This window comes from Acinonyx jubatus, chromosome C2 (genome assembly GCF_027475565.1).
Source record: "Acinonyx jubatus isolate Ajub_Pintada_27869175 chromosome C2, VMU_Ajub_asm_v1.0, whole genome shotgun sequence".
Lineage (NCBI taxonomy): Eukaryota > Metazoa > Chordata > Mammalia > Carnivora > Felidae > Acinonyx > Acinonyx jubatus.
This window is the reverse complement of record NC_069384.1, coordinates 87,570,284-87,584,226: the sequence shown is the minus strand read 5'-3', so window position 1 is coordinate 87,584,226 and position 13,943 is coordinate 87,570,284. Positions and strand designations below refer to the sequence as shown.

Sequence of the window (13,943 nt, the reverse complement as noted above, 5' to 3'; positions counted from 1 at the left end):
AGGATTAGGAATGGTAGTACACAGGGAGTATTGGTAAAGTGTAAAGTGCATGCCAATATTAGTTTAATTTATTGTATGTATTGATTTTACACTGTGCAAGTGAGGATTTTCAGAAGAGGGAGAAAATCTAACTTCTGTCTTCAGTGTATGGTGATTATTAAGTTAGACCCTATGCATTTTCTTATTTAATCCTACCTTTTCTGCTGATGGCTGTGGCTTAAAACTTTATGCTTCTCTACTAACTTAATAACATAACAGTATCTGCCTCTTTTGAAAGGACAAATGAGCCGATAGATAGAACATTCTGCACTCCAGGGAGGAAATGTGTTTGGGACATCTAAGGTAGCACTCTTATTGTTAGCATTATTCACCTGGATCATTTTTGTGCTGATACAGTAACATTATCACCACCCAAAGTGGAAAAAAATAAATTATTGATGGCTTTGCATACTCATGCTGGGTTCTAGAAAAGGTTTGTGAATAGTGAGGACTTGAGATGAAGTCTCCAAAGGAACAATGAAGGGGGTTGGAGAGCAGTGGAAAGGAGACCTGTGGGGATCAGTTTCCAACTGCATTGTGGCAAAATGAATAATTCAAGAATATTGTTTTGGGTTAGGTATCCTTTTCAGCATCTTTAAAAACCTCTCTTTCTGCCATGGCAGGATCACATAACTATTCAATATCATGTCAAGGAGTCTTTCTTGACTGTAGTGCTGTATGGTAGCAGAGTGAAGTATGTGATATTCTGAAGAGATTACAATATATTCTTTCCATGAAAATACATATTAAAATTATGATCTCTAAATACTTGAGAGGTATGTTTTGGATTCAGAATTATCTGGTGTTTTATTCAATTGATTTCTCATCTTGTATGTAAGCATTAGGAGAAGGATAGGAAAATGAGATCTACATGTGACACAGCCACACCCCAGATCATGTGCAAATGTTTTGCTTAGCTACACCCTTTTTGTAATTTCAAGCATTTTATTTTTTGTAGCCAATAATGTCCTTTATAACATTGTTTGGGTAGCTTTAGTAAACTTAATTATAATTTGTCTTCTTCAAAAAGGACTTTGGGTGGCTTAAAAAGAAAGACATACACAATAGTTTAATACTATATATATGTATAAGAAGATGGTGAAAATGTTATCATCTACCAGGTTTTCTCTTGGGGGAGAACTGTGCTTGGAGTACTTTGATGACCTGTCCACAATGGAAAGAGAAATCCCAAAGGCTTACTTAAATAGCCAAAGATGATTCCTGAACTGCTATGCATAGGCCAAGAAGAGAAATATGCGTTGTTCCTAAAGAGATTGGACGAAGGTGCGGTGGGACTGGGGAATGTATTGATGACACAGGTGAGTGAAATTCCTAATTGACGTCTGTCATCTGGCCTGGGTTTTCCCCCTGGCTCCCTCATTCTACAGATATCTGCAGTAAGCAATTTCCCCAAATGCTTAATATAGTGTTTCCGGTGGCAACCAGTGAGGGAAATGAGTCTCGGTGACAGAGGGTGAAAAGGAGAATGCTGAGCCAGAGAAAGCTGGAGGCATCAGCTGATGTCTGGGTTGGAGAGATACAGAAACAAAATGAAGTCCAAGAAAACAAGCAGGGAGTAAATTCCTCAATAATTTACAATTGTTAATAGAGGTGTGTGGTTCCTGCTCTCGCTTAGAGTTTCCTGGCAGCCATTGGAAAAAGGGAAGCATGGTCAGCTCCATATTTCTTGTCCTCAAGAACTTTGTTTTTTCAACTTTAATTTTGGAAAGTGTTTCTTAGGCAAGGTTTTCCACAAAAGGCCTCAAGTGATATAAGAAAAAAATGCCTTCAAAAGCAGTTTTTTAGTTAGTGTAGAAGCAGATTTTATGTGGCTGAGCCTTGAACTGCCCTTGATTACAGTCCAGGGCATGGAAGCTAGAGCACAAATCAGTGGAAAGAATTCTTTGAAGGGCTAAACCAGTCTAGTCTGAGTATGCAGCTGTCTCTAGTGGGTAGTTGTGGCTGATGTGCCACATCATCCCATCGTAGTTGATTAGTCTAAGCCAGTCAAAGTAATTCTATTCCCCCTTGCCATTGACTCACTCAGGAATTAGACTATGACCTAATCCTGGCCACTGAGAGAGGAAGGGAGAAAAATAAAGAACTACTGGGAAAGGTTTTCTCCATCTCAAGTAAGAAATACATGGAACATTGTTGTACGTGAATTGACACCATGGGAATGAAGCCACTACTCAGGATGGCAAAGTGGATAAGTAGAAAAGACTCTTCTTGAGCTACTGAGTCAGTCAACCTTGGAAATATTCTAGTCTTATGCAAACTGATATGTTTCCTAACTGGTTAAGTCAGTATGAGTTGGATATTGTATTACTTGCACCTGACTGATACTTCTCTCAGTAATCTATTATTATCTAATGATAAAAACAGTGGAAGTCATAGGAGACAAAGGAAAGCAAGAGGGTGAGGTCACGACCCATCCTTTGGCTTTCCTGTCCAACCAGCCTCATCCTTTATGAGTGTCCACCTCTGGTTATACCTCTGTGCTCCAGGAACACTAAACGTGTTTGCTCTCACCATTGCTTTTTTGCACAGGCTATCCTGGAAAAAGAATAGCCTTTTTGATGCTATCCTTACCCCCTTGTGTGAGTGTGCATATATATGCACACACTCAACCACACATGCACACTTCCAGCCTGGCCACTTCTGCTCAGCCTTCAATTTTTCAAGTTTATTCAGATGCTACTTTCTCAGGATCGGGGAGCAAAAGGGCTCCTTTTCCATATACCCCAATCCCTGCCCATTTAAGGTATCTGTGATAGGGAGTCCTTAAGTTGGCCCTGTTCATGCCCTTGTGCAGTCTTTTTCCTTTGATATGAGCTGGAACTGTGACTCACTTGTAATGAATGGAATATAGCGGAAGGAATGTTCATTTTCTCCTTAAGATGTCATTTCTAAGATTAGGTTACAAAAAGACTGACTTTTGTCTCCAGCATCCTTTCTCAGTCTCTGATTCTCTTGGACCATCAATTACCAGAGGATCTTTCAAACACCTGTGGAAATGCCCATATGGTAAGAAACTGAAGCCTGCCAGCAACCATGTCAGTGAGCTTGGAAACAAACCTTTTGAAACCTATTAAAAAGTCACATAAGCAGTTTTGGAAACAGATGAAACCTCATCCCCAATTAAGCCTTCAAATTAGACTTCAGCCTAGCTGACAGTGTGGCTGTGACCTGATGAGAGAATTTGAGTCAGACGTACCTAGTTAAGCCATGCCTGGGTTGCTGACCCAAATAATTTATGAGATAATAAATATTTGTTATTTTGAGCCACTAAGTTTTAGAATAACTTGCATTACAACATAGGTAATATATGCACTATCCGTTTCCTGAGTTCCCACAGAAATCTATAGTTCCCCCATTATAGCACTTATATGCTTGTTATAATTATGTGGTTATTTGCACGGCCACACCACTAGATTGTAAATTCTGTAAAGATAGGGACATTGTCTTGTGTGGTACTGTATCTTCAGCAAATAACATCATTCTTAGTAGATAGAATATATTAACACTCACTGAATAATTACAGTAGGTTGGGACTCTATAAAATATGTGGCACAAATATTGCTGTGGAATAGGAAGTTAGGTCAAGGAGATAAGTACCATAAAGAAAGGCAATGAAATTAGTGCCAAATTATAAAATGGTTATTAATTTAACAAATGTGTGAACAGATTGAGCACCAACTAAGATGGTATAGAAGATAAAATAAGACTTTAAATGTCATACCTTGGCAAGACATACTGTGATGTCTATTGTGGTAAAGCCATCAGTGAGAGTGAGGTCATAAACAGATATAAAAACACTGACCAGGTAGCTGTTAGCCTTGCCTTCCCACTGACTAGTATTGGACCTGGGCTCTGCCTGACCTCGCTGGGCTACTCAGTTACTTCTTGGTGGGGTAAAGGAGGCTTCATATCTTCTTAATGATTCCTCTCAGCTCTAATATTCTAGTTTATGCATGAATCCATTCTGCAAATACTTACCTGTGGTCCTCAGTCTCTTGATTTTTCCATCCCATCACATCTGAGGCATAAAACACACATCTCTCTGAAACAGTGTTTTTCAGCCTATAGGGAGGAAATGGATGCATCATGCTGTGGGCCTTTTAGAATTTCTGGGTAATGTGTGTAGTGTGAAAAAGTTTCTCAGATCACTCTGACCTGCTTGGTGCCCACTTTTGAAAATCTTTGAGGTAATACATAATGACTGACCAACAAATTATGGCCAACAGTCTAGACATTCTGCTGTTTGATAAAATGAATGCAGCAGCACTTAATATATGTTCAGTAGAAGCTTAAAAGATAAGTAATCTAAGCAGAAACATTTAACAAGTAACCCATTCTAGTGGAGTTATATCAAAATATGGGTCTTAGAAACACCATCACAAACTTTCTTATTTTCCCAGAGGTTGAGGTACTTTACCCAATGAGCTTCTGAAACTGGCAATCTATCATATTTTGACAATAATTTAGAAGGCAGTACTTCAAGGCATTTACCACATGACTGGGAGGCTTCTATATCTACAGGAGATTATTGTCAATATCCTTGACTGGAAAACCCCATATTGCTCTAATTAGTTTACAGCAGATTCTTTTGAGATATAGTAATAACGATGATACCCAGCTTTTGTTTAATTCTTTCATTTTTCAAAAAGCTTTCCATCTGTCATTGTGTTATCCTCACAGTATACCTGTTAAGTAAGCAGTGCAGGTGTCCTAAATGTAACATTTTCCCTGCAAGTTTACTCATTTCCTCACTGTATGCATCAATCCAGAATCCACTGTGTGTCGGTGGCTCACTGGGAATACGATGCTGAATAAAACGTGGCTGATGCCCTTGGGGGTTCAGGATCTAGGAGAAGCAAACATATAAGCAGGTAATTCTAGTGCTCTCAGGTACTTGCTGTCTTTCACCGTAGTGTCCTGTGCATCTATGCCACACTTGGCCCGTGTTTAGAACTACACAGGGATGGTGGGCTCGAGGGGATTGTTCCAACAGTGGAGTCATTCAGTCCTTAATGTGTCAGCAAATGTTCCTCCATTCACACACCATTCCATGAGGGAATATCATTGCCTTTCTGTACTTTTGGCTTTGGTTCTTCCCTTAAGAAGCTGTTAAGTTCCCCCAAATTGAAGAGGCATGTGGCTCACTGTTTAACAATTTCTCATGGCTACTGACGTTCTTTCCACCAGTCAGAGAGTCCATCTTTTAGAAGGAGCTCTTAAGTTTAGAAGCTCAGTAAGTGAGATGTGTGAAATTTTAATCTTCAGATGAAGCCTGTGGTATGCTGGAGCCCACATACATTGGCTCCTGAAAGTCAAATATACACATCTCTTCCCAACTCAGTATTCAGTGATATCAGTTTGGTAGCTTGAAATCGTCCATGATGTAAACAGAAATCCGCAAACCCTATCTAAGATAACTGTTTTTCTCAGGAAGAGCAAGTTGTTCAACATTTACCAGCACACCACTGACTGGAGCTCACTGTCCTTCACCTGGGGCTTGATTAAGTTGATAGATTTACTAAACTACTCTGCATATGATATGCAAAACAGTCTCTTAATTTGGGTTTGAATGTAATTATACAAACTGTATTAATTTCTTTTCCCTTCCTCCCACATACGTGGGTTAAAACTCCCTTAATTTGGCATGTAAATTTATGCAAAGCAGCAAACAATTTGGGTTTTATGGTGAGAACCCTGGAACACTAATAACACTGCAATCTCAATTACGCAGACACAAAACCAGTGCTCATTCAAATCCACTCTCCTACGTTGCCACCTACAGAAAATCTACCCAGCTGAAATGGACTTTTTTTTCTATAAATGACAAATACCTATCTTCCTTCTTTTTGGAAGAAATACACCAAAAATCAAATCAAAACAGAAAAACGCAGATGTGTTCATCTCAAGGATTTTATAAATCATCAATCTGAGTATCCAATTCTTTTCTCTGACACCTATCCCCAACAAAATCACTTCTCTGGAAGGATTTCCTTATTCCTGCCAATGGTTTTTGTTTTCCCACTAACCATGCTGGAAGCTTCAATGTTATCCAAGTGCTCACCATAGTGTTAGGCCTACAGAAGGGGTTCAATACATATATGTTGAATGAATCAATTTTTTTATTCCTCTTCTTTATAATCCTTTGTAACAAATCAGTAAGTCAGCCAATACTAACATAGGCTGTTTCTTCCATAACTTTTCCAACTACCTGTCTTATGTTTGTCTCTCCCTACTTTCAAGAATTTTTACAAAAGACTTTAGCTAAACATGTGTTTTGTGGCAAGTACTGGGCTTGGGATGAAAATGAACCAGACATTCTACTTTCAAGGTGGAAGAGACACAAATGGATAACAAACTCTCTGTAACATGACAAGGGCTATAACCACAGAAGACATAGAGTGCTATAAAAGCAGAGGAGAGAGGGATTGGGCCTATTTCAAGTGGGAGAGAGTCTTGAGCTGGGTTTGACAGTATGCCTAGAATTTTACAATGGGAACAAGGTGGGAAAAATAATGGAGGAGGAGAGGAAATAATATGGTCTATTTGGTTTTGAGTAAAAGCTGAGTCAGGAGCACAATGAAATTCCCTGAGTTAAATTCTGCTTTGCCATTCTGAATGACCTTGGACAACTTAGCTAAACTCATTGAGCTTTTACTTGCCTCATGTGAAAGAGGAGACCATCCAGCTTATAAAACTATGAGGATTAATGGATACTGAATATAATTTCTTAGGATGGAGCCCACCATACCTTGAATGTTCAGTAGATGCTAGCTGTTTTTCCCACCATTCCAGGCAAAAGGACTAGCCTTTGAAAAATTATGGAGATGAGAAACTGGTATGGTCTGTTTCAGGAAGGGCAAGCTTACATTATAGCTGGGTATAACACTGGGTATTGGTTGAGGGCTGGTGAAAGATGAGTCTGGAATGGAAGACAGGAGTCAGGACCTGAAGGACCTTGTGTGCCATGCCTAATTCTTTTAGCTTTAACCTTGAAGTGACAAGGATCCACTGAAGGATTTTTTTTTAATGTTTCTTTATTATTGTGAGACAGAGAGAGACAGAGCATGAGAATGGGAGAGACAGAGAGAGAGGGAGACACAGAATCTGAAGCAGGCTCCAGAGCCAGAGTTGTCAGCACAGAGCCTGAAGCAGGGCACGAACTCACAAACCATGAGACCATGACCTGAGCTGAAGTTGGACGCTTAACTGACTGACCTACCCAGGTGCCACTGAAGGATTTTAAGGGGGGAAGTGACCATTCTACTTCTTGCTCCTAAGCTAAACATCGCTTTTATTGTCATTCTTCTGCCCAATATTGTCAAAGAGAAATAGGGCTAAATGCTAAAGATGGCAAGACAGATTTTCTTCAGTCTAGTGCAGTAGGGGATGGAGACTCCAGTATTAACTGAACTCATCTCCATTGAAACAAAAGGTGGGAAGCTTTTTAAATGCTGGCATGTACCTAAGGAATAGTATTGAAGGATGTTGGGGGGTAGTGATGGTCAGTATGATTCGGCCATCTGTGTTTGCTAACTAACTCATGCTTATCAAAGTTAGGCTCCTACCCTCCCACAGAAACTAGGCAACAGGGGCCCTACCTTTCTTGATGATTACGTTTCAAAGGAATGGCTCACTTGAGAATGATATTCCTGGGTTTTAGAAGATATATCTCAAAGGGACAGAGAAAAGATTTATAACTATAAGCTTTCTGAAGAAAATGCTCTAAGAAAAGGGAGATTAGGGGTCTATGGTCAGGTTTTGGCTGGAACAAACAGTAAATTCTTGTGGCAGCTGGAGCTTTCTCAGCCAGACTTAAGGGACTGTGGTCATCCTAGGGATAAGGCTTTGGGCCCATAAAAGCCATGCTAGAGTTTAAGTCTCTTAGCGGGTGAGGGTGGGGGAGGTGGGGATACAATTGTTTGTTCTGAGAGTTTGTAGTTCCCATAGGCTGAGGTTGAGGCCTACTTAAGAAGGCAACTCAGAGGAACCTGATGAAAATTTGGTCAAGGAAAGAATACAGTAGCTCTCTTTTCTCTTATGTGACATGTAATGGCTTCATTAGCCTGGGAAACCTAATCAATCAGTCCCCCACACAATGTATATGGTTTACTCAAGTCCAGTTTGTAATCGCCCCTCCCATGTCCCTTTCTCATTTTGATCTCTTGGCTTTTGCTTCTTTTGTTCCTTTTCTCCTCTGCCACTTACATCTTTTTTACCCTTCACAGCCTCATTTTGTGAAGACCCTGTTTCTACAAAGACTTATTTGATAACTCTGGGCCCTTCTCTCTGAACTACAAGACTTAATCTCCTTGCCTCACAAATTAGCTCTTAATTATCTCACATATTGTGTATGGAACATATGGGGGTTTGGAAAGTGTACTAGGCTTGGAGTTCAGAGGGGTCTGGGTCTCAGTTCTTCTACCGAGTAGCTGTTTAAACATAAGTAAGTCTCGTTTCTGAGCTTCAATTTCTTTATCTGTAAAATGGTGATGAAACTCATCCCAAAACATTGTTATGGTTAAATAGATGACATAATGTTTACAAAAGCGCCTAACACGGTGGATAGCACAAGATTCCTGTGAGATAGATATTTATTGAATCTTTTATCATTTTATATATATCAGTTGTCTCTCTGATTTGATGTTAGGCTAATTTTAGAGCCAAGAACATGGCTTATCTTTCTCTTTTTCACAATCTTTATCAAAGCATTGAGCATGTAATAGGTACTCAGTAAATACTGAGCTGAAGGAACAGATTAATTGCAAGCTTAGAGGGAAGGGGCTGAGTGTGTTGCACATCCTGTGAGGAGTTTAACATATGCTCGGTAAGGAAATGAGTCCTCCTGACACCTACCAAACAGACAATTAATTTATACAGTTCTAGGAAGTACTAGTTTAGATTAAGGGGCTTTTTGACCTTCAAAGAGTCCCCAACAGCCTTTAAAACACTAGGACATACTAAGTAAAACTCTCTAAGAACACTAGGAAATGGATATAACTATGGGCAACCCTAAGGAAAAAAAAATCTGGCTAAATGTTAGTCCCAGCATAAAAAACAGGCAATCAGAACTGGAATGCCCCATCCCCTTCTTCCGTTCTTGCTGGGGAGGCTATCTCAGAGTAATTAGCTTCTAAACATCCCTATGTAGTAAATGAATAGAACAGCAGACGTGGAAAGTGATTTATTATTCATCACGAATAGCAAGTGAATGAAATAATTTAACAATCACTAATCTCTAAAAGGGACCTACTCATTTTTAATCATCTCGTATGACATGTGATCACTCATTCACATACATCCCCCTGAGCTCATCCTACTGCCAGGAAACCTTAACGGGCAGCAGAGCGCTATTTATGTACTTCTGTGACATGAGTGTATCATTCAGTGGATATTGCAGCCTGTGGGATTAGGACCATGTTTTTGTGGAGTGTGACAACGTGACACAATCCATACACATGTCACCTTTTGCATCCCATTAGTATCGAGGGAACCCACAAATGCTAATATGGCGTAGCGGTAATTATACAGCTCACAGTTCTGAGGGTAGGATTAGAAATGGAAACCGTGGTGATGGATGTAGATTGAGGTGGGTTTTTCACATGAGAGAACACTAAGGGAATGGTTCTTTGTCATGAGAAGAAGTCTAATTGAAGCATTTCCTATTCTAATTATAATAGTGCAGGTAAATATTGTACTGTTTATTTTTGAGTCACAGGAGAAGGTAGAATCAGTATGTTAGGGTCTGGCATATTTGGAGAATTTCCTTTAACTGGATTCATCATTTACATATCTAGAAATTTAAGGAATATAAAACCAAGTTTTGCTGTGATTGTAGATTTACACATCTCTACAAATAAACAAACAAACAAACAACAGGGGAGAAAATAAAATTTTCTCCAGTTAAATTGGCCAGTTAATCTACTTGAGCTCTGGTACAAAAATTAGTAATTATGGTTACTAATAGTGCTACTATGTTTTGACTGCCTGCTATAGGCTGGGTATTGTTCACACATTATTTAATTTTCACCCCAATTCTGTGGGGTGGGCAATATTATCCCTATTTACACATGAAGATATGCATTCACTCAACCTTTGGTTATATCAATGTCAGCAAAAGGGTGAGAAAAAAAATATCTGAATTCAATCACATAACTTATTTTGAAAAAAAAAGTTTAAAACCATCTCCATTTTCCTAAAAGTCAGTCTTTATATCTAGATATAACTTCAGTAGGATTATTGTAGTGAAATTATATTTTTATTCCATCATGATTTCTATTATTTTTTTAGTGTAATTATTATTTCTAGTCTCATCTCTAAGAAAAGGAATCCTTCTCTTCTGTGCCAAAATTCAATAGATCAATGTACATGGATGTGCATATGAATCACTGGGGAGGAGATGACTTCCCCAATGCACAGATTCTGATTCATCAGGTCAGTGGTGGGGTCAGTATGATGGTCTGTCCTCACCAAGTCCACACTGATGCTGAGACTGTTCATCTAGGCACTCCACATGGGTGGGTAGGTTAAATGAGAGAAACTGAAACCAATCCCTTCTAAGAAGCAGTCATCATTCTGGTTTTGAAGTTAAAGAAGCCACAGTTATTTCTTCTTTTTTGGGGGTGGGTTCATGCTGTCTTGTCCCTGCCCCCCCCCATGAATCCTCTATATTATAGTAGAATCCGTATTTCTTATTGCTCTTCAGAAATATTCACCTTTCATGCAGATTCTCTTTGGTCTTTCACATTAGACTATTCTTGATAAGTTATACTCGTTTTTCATTTGATTTTGAGTTACAGTAAAAGAGTGACCTACACTCTTTCAAGTTTCTAAGAAGTGTGATTGAATTAGTTTGGAAAGGAAAAGAACAAGCAATATAGGCAGGAAAAGAAAGACCATTCTGGTGGTGTTCACCAAGCCATTTGGTTGGCAGTTTGGTAGGGGAGAACAAAGGATTGTAAATCATATATTACTTAGAACGTTTGAAGTTATATTTTGTGTGAAAAACACTAAACTACATAAGGCCATGTTGTTCACAGGACCAGGTCTGTCTGACTTGAAAGTATACCCCCATACAACAAAGGCTTTATATGTGTCCGCATGAGAAACAAATGTACTTGTAGGTGGGAATTTCTATCAGTACAGTAAACTGTTGAGAACCAAGGACCCCTCATGTGTGTGCCTCATGAAAGGTGTATATTTTATAAGAACTTTATAAGATTGTTGGTATTTTATTAGACTTTTAGTAGTTTGATATTTTATAAGAATTCTTGTGGTTACACTGAGAGTAGAGTAGGGCTGATCTTACCAAATCTTGGATGAAGTCAAATGCCATGGGAAGCCAGTCAGGCCCATGTAGGCAGCAGATGATCTGCAAAAGAGAGGAAGCTCTGGTGTCAGACCAAACTAGATATGAATTGTGGCTCTGCCTCTATTGGCCATGAAACCTTGGGGAATCAGCATTTTTAGCTTCTGTATCCTCCTATTCAAAACAGACACAAAACCACTGCCTCATAAGTTTCATGTAAGGGTAAATCCTGTCACCTGTGTGAAGGACCTTGTCCCAAGTAGGGGATCTATAAATTGTAGTTCCATTTCCCCCTTTGCATGCACCACACATGTGGCCATTTCAGATATAACTGCATGCCCCACTTTACCCCATCAACCAAGGCTGATTTACGAGAGGAAGATATTGATTCACTTCATTAAAAGCGTTTAAACTATGTACTCATACCCAATGGTTATATTAGTGTTAATGCAAACTGGTTTAGGAAAGGAAAATTGAAATTCAATCATACAGTCTGTTTTGGAAATAAAAAGGTTTGGATCCTTCCACCTGTTTCCTTCCCCACTCCTTCCCCCCCCCCCTTCCTCTTTACTTTCTTCTCCCCCCCCCCCCCCACTGATCCAAGATCATTCTTCTCATTTAAAGAACAACTATGAAATCTTCATTTTCCAAACATTGGTGATTTCATAAGGCAAAAGTCCTCAATCTGATTTTCTTTTAGACTTCTTTCCCATGCCTTTGTCATCATTTTTCCCTTTAGTAGACTTTAGTGGTTCTGAAAACAATTTTAACTCTGTGTTTTCCCTTTGCTTAAGGTCTTTCAACTTAAGGATTGAAAACATTTATTCAAAAGGTGGACCATTTATGGAAATACGAGGAGATTAGTGTGTGGAAAAGAGGTCAAATGCTTAAGATTTGGTTTCCAGAGGTTACTTTGAAAAGTAGAGTCAGAGCAAGAATCTGACCTCTGTCTTTATTTCTTTGACTTGACACCCAACCATGTTGCCTCGAACTGAACACTACAGTGTGCTGGACCATTAACTAGGATAAAGGAATGAAATTTCAGAGGTGAAGACTAAGATAAGAATGATAAAATTAGTCTGCCTGGGAGTTCAAAGAGTACATCAAATCCCTTATATATTTGGGAACCTTTTTTCTCCCCTAACATATAATATTATTTTATACTTCTAATGGTCTAGGACACTTGCAATTTCTCATCTTCAAGGTCACAAGCCAAATCTAAGACCTTCATTTGCATGACCAGGAAAATGACTTTCCGTTCCCTGTGGCTTGCCCTTCGAGTACCACTTCTTAGTTTGAATGTACTTATTTGCATGTATGAAGCCTCCATTTTAGGTAAAAACTTTCCTATATTTTTATAGAATTTTCCCTTCTTTATGAGCTTCTACATTTTCTTCTCCCTAGCTCCCCACTCAGATGCACCTTTTCTGCCTCTTTTGTAGACTCCCTTGATGGTTTTTGATCCCTGGCTGTGTCTTTGAGATTTGGGGATACGCTGAAGGGAGCCTTCAGCCCCATCTGCCTCTGTGAATAAAGGTTCTCCTGGAGAGGTTTCCTTTTCTACTTCTGCTTTATCTCAGACCAGTGTTTACCTCCTCCAAGGCTTCCACATCCAGTCAGATCAGTGTAAGGGGGAAATCCCTATTCCCCAGCATTATTATGTAGCATTCCTAGATCCTTTGTAGTCTCTCTTCAGACAGGGTTTTTGGTTAGTATTTTGTTTTCAAATCAAGAGCAGATATGGGGACAATTTTCAGGAATTAAAAATAAATGAATAAAAATGCACTTATCTCCCATAACCATAAGGAGACCCCAAAGCTTAGGTTTTGATTGTTAATAATCAGATGTTAAAACAACCTTGGAGTTTTACCCATGTAGAAGTTAAAGCCCTAAAGATGGTTCTAACATTGAAATCTCCCTGTGTTGCTGTCACAGTTATGACTTTGCAGCATTTAAGTTTCCTACTTAATACTTTACTTTTCCAGTCTTATTTGGCAAATCTGGTTAATTAATAGCCTTATCTTCATGGGGAAGTATAGTCTCTCCTCAGGCTTTATTAAGAGACCAATTGTGAAAAGAACAAAGGAAAAGTCTGCCTTGGGCACAGAAAATATAAAGAATGATGACATTATTTGAAGATGTTAAGTGGTCTTTTTTTCGGGTTCCTATTTTTCCTGAACAGTACATCAGCTTTTAATGGGTCAGTAAGAAAATACTAAGTAGTATTGGAGACACTTTTATTTGGGCCAGATATTTTTTTCCTATGGTAGCTGTGGTGCTTTCAAAGAATTCAAATTGCATGTGTTTCTCTTCACAACATTTTCCCTTTTCAAATCATCTGGCCATTATAAGAGAAATATTTGGATAACCAGCTGCTCTTTTTCTCCTCTTCCTCCTCCTCCTCCTCCCCCTCCCCCTCCTCCCCCTCCTCCTCCTCCTCCTCCACCATCATTCTTCTTCTTCTTCTTCTTTTTAAGGACAAATTTCCTCTATAAGCAGAGCATCTCTGATATTCCTATGAGGAAGTATAAAATGTTTATGCCAACTGTAAACTTTCCAACTTAAAATTCCTTAGAAT

The 13,943-nt window shown here is 39.1% G+C and overlaps 1 long non-coding RNA gene across 4 annotated transcripts in view; it reads left to right on the top strand.

Annotated features, from left to right (window-relative positions):
* LOC128315234 (uncharacterized) overlaps window positions 1-13,943 on the top strand; it is a 597,865-nt gene that overhangs the window by 448,524 nt on the left and 135,398 nt on the right. For all 4 annotated transcript variants that reach the window (XR_008297800.1, XR_008297802.1, XR_008297801.1 and 1 more), the window contains one exon: window positions 1,161-1,358. This is a non-coding gene — a long non-coding RNA (uncharacterized LOC128315234). The remainder of the gene's footprint in view (window positions 1-1,160; window positions 1,359-13,943) is intronic.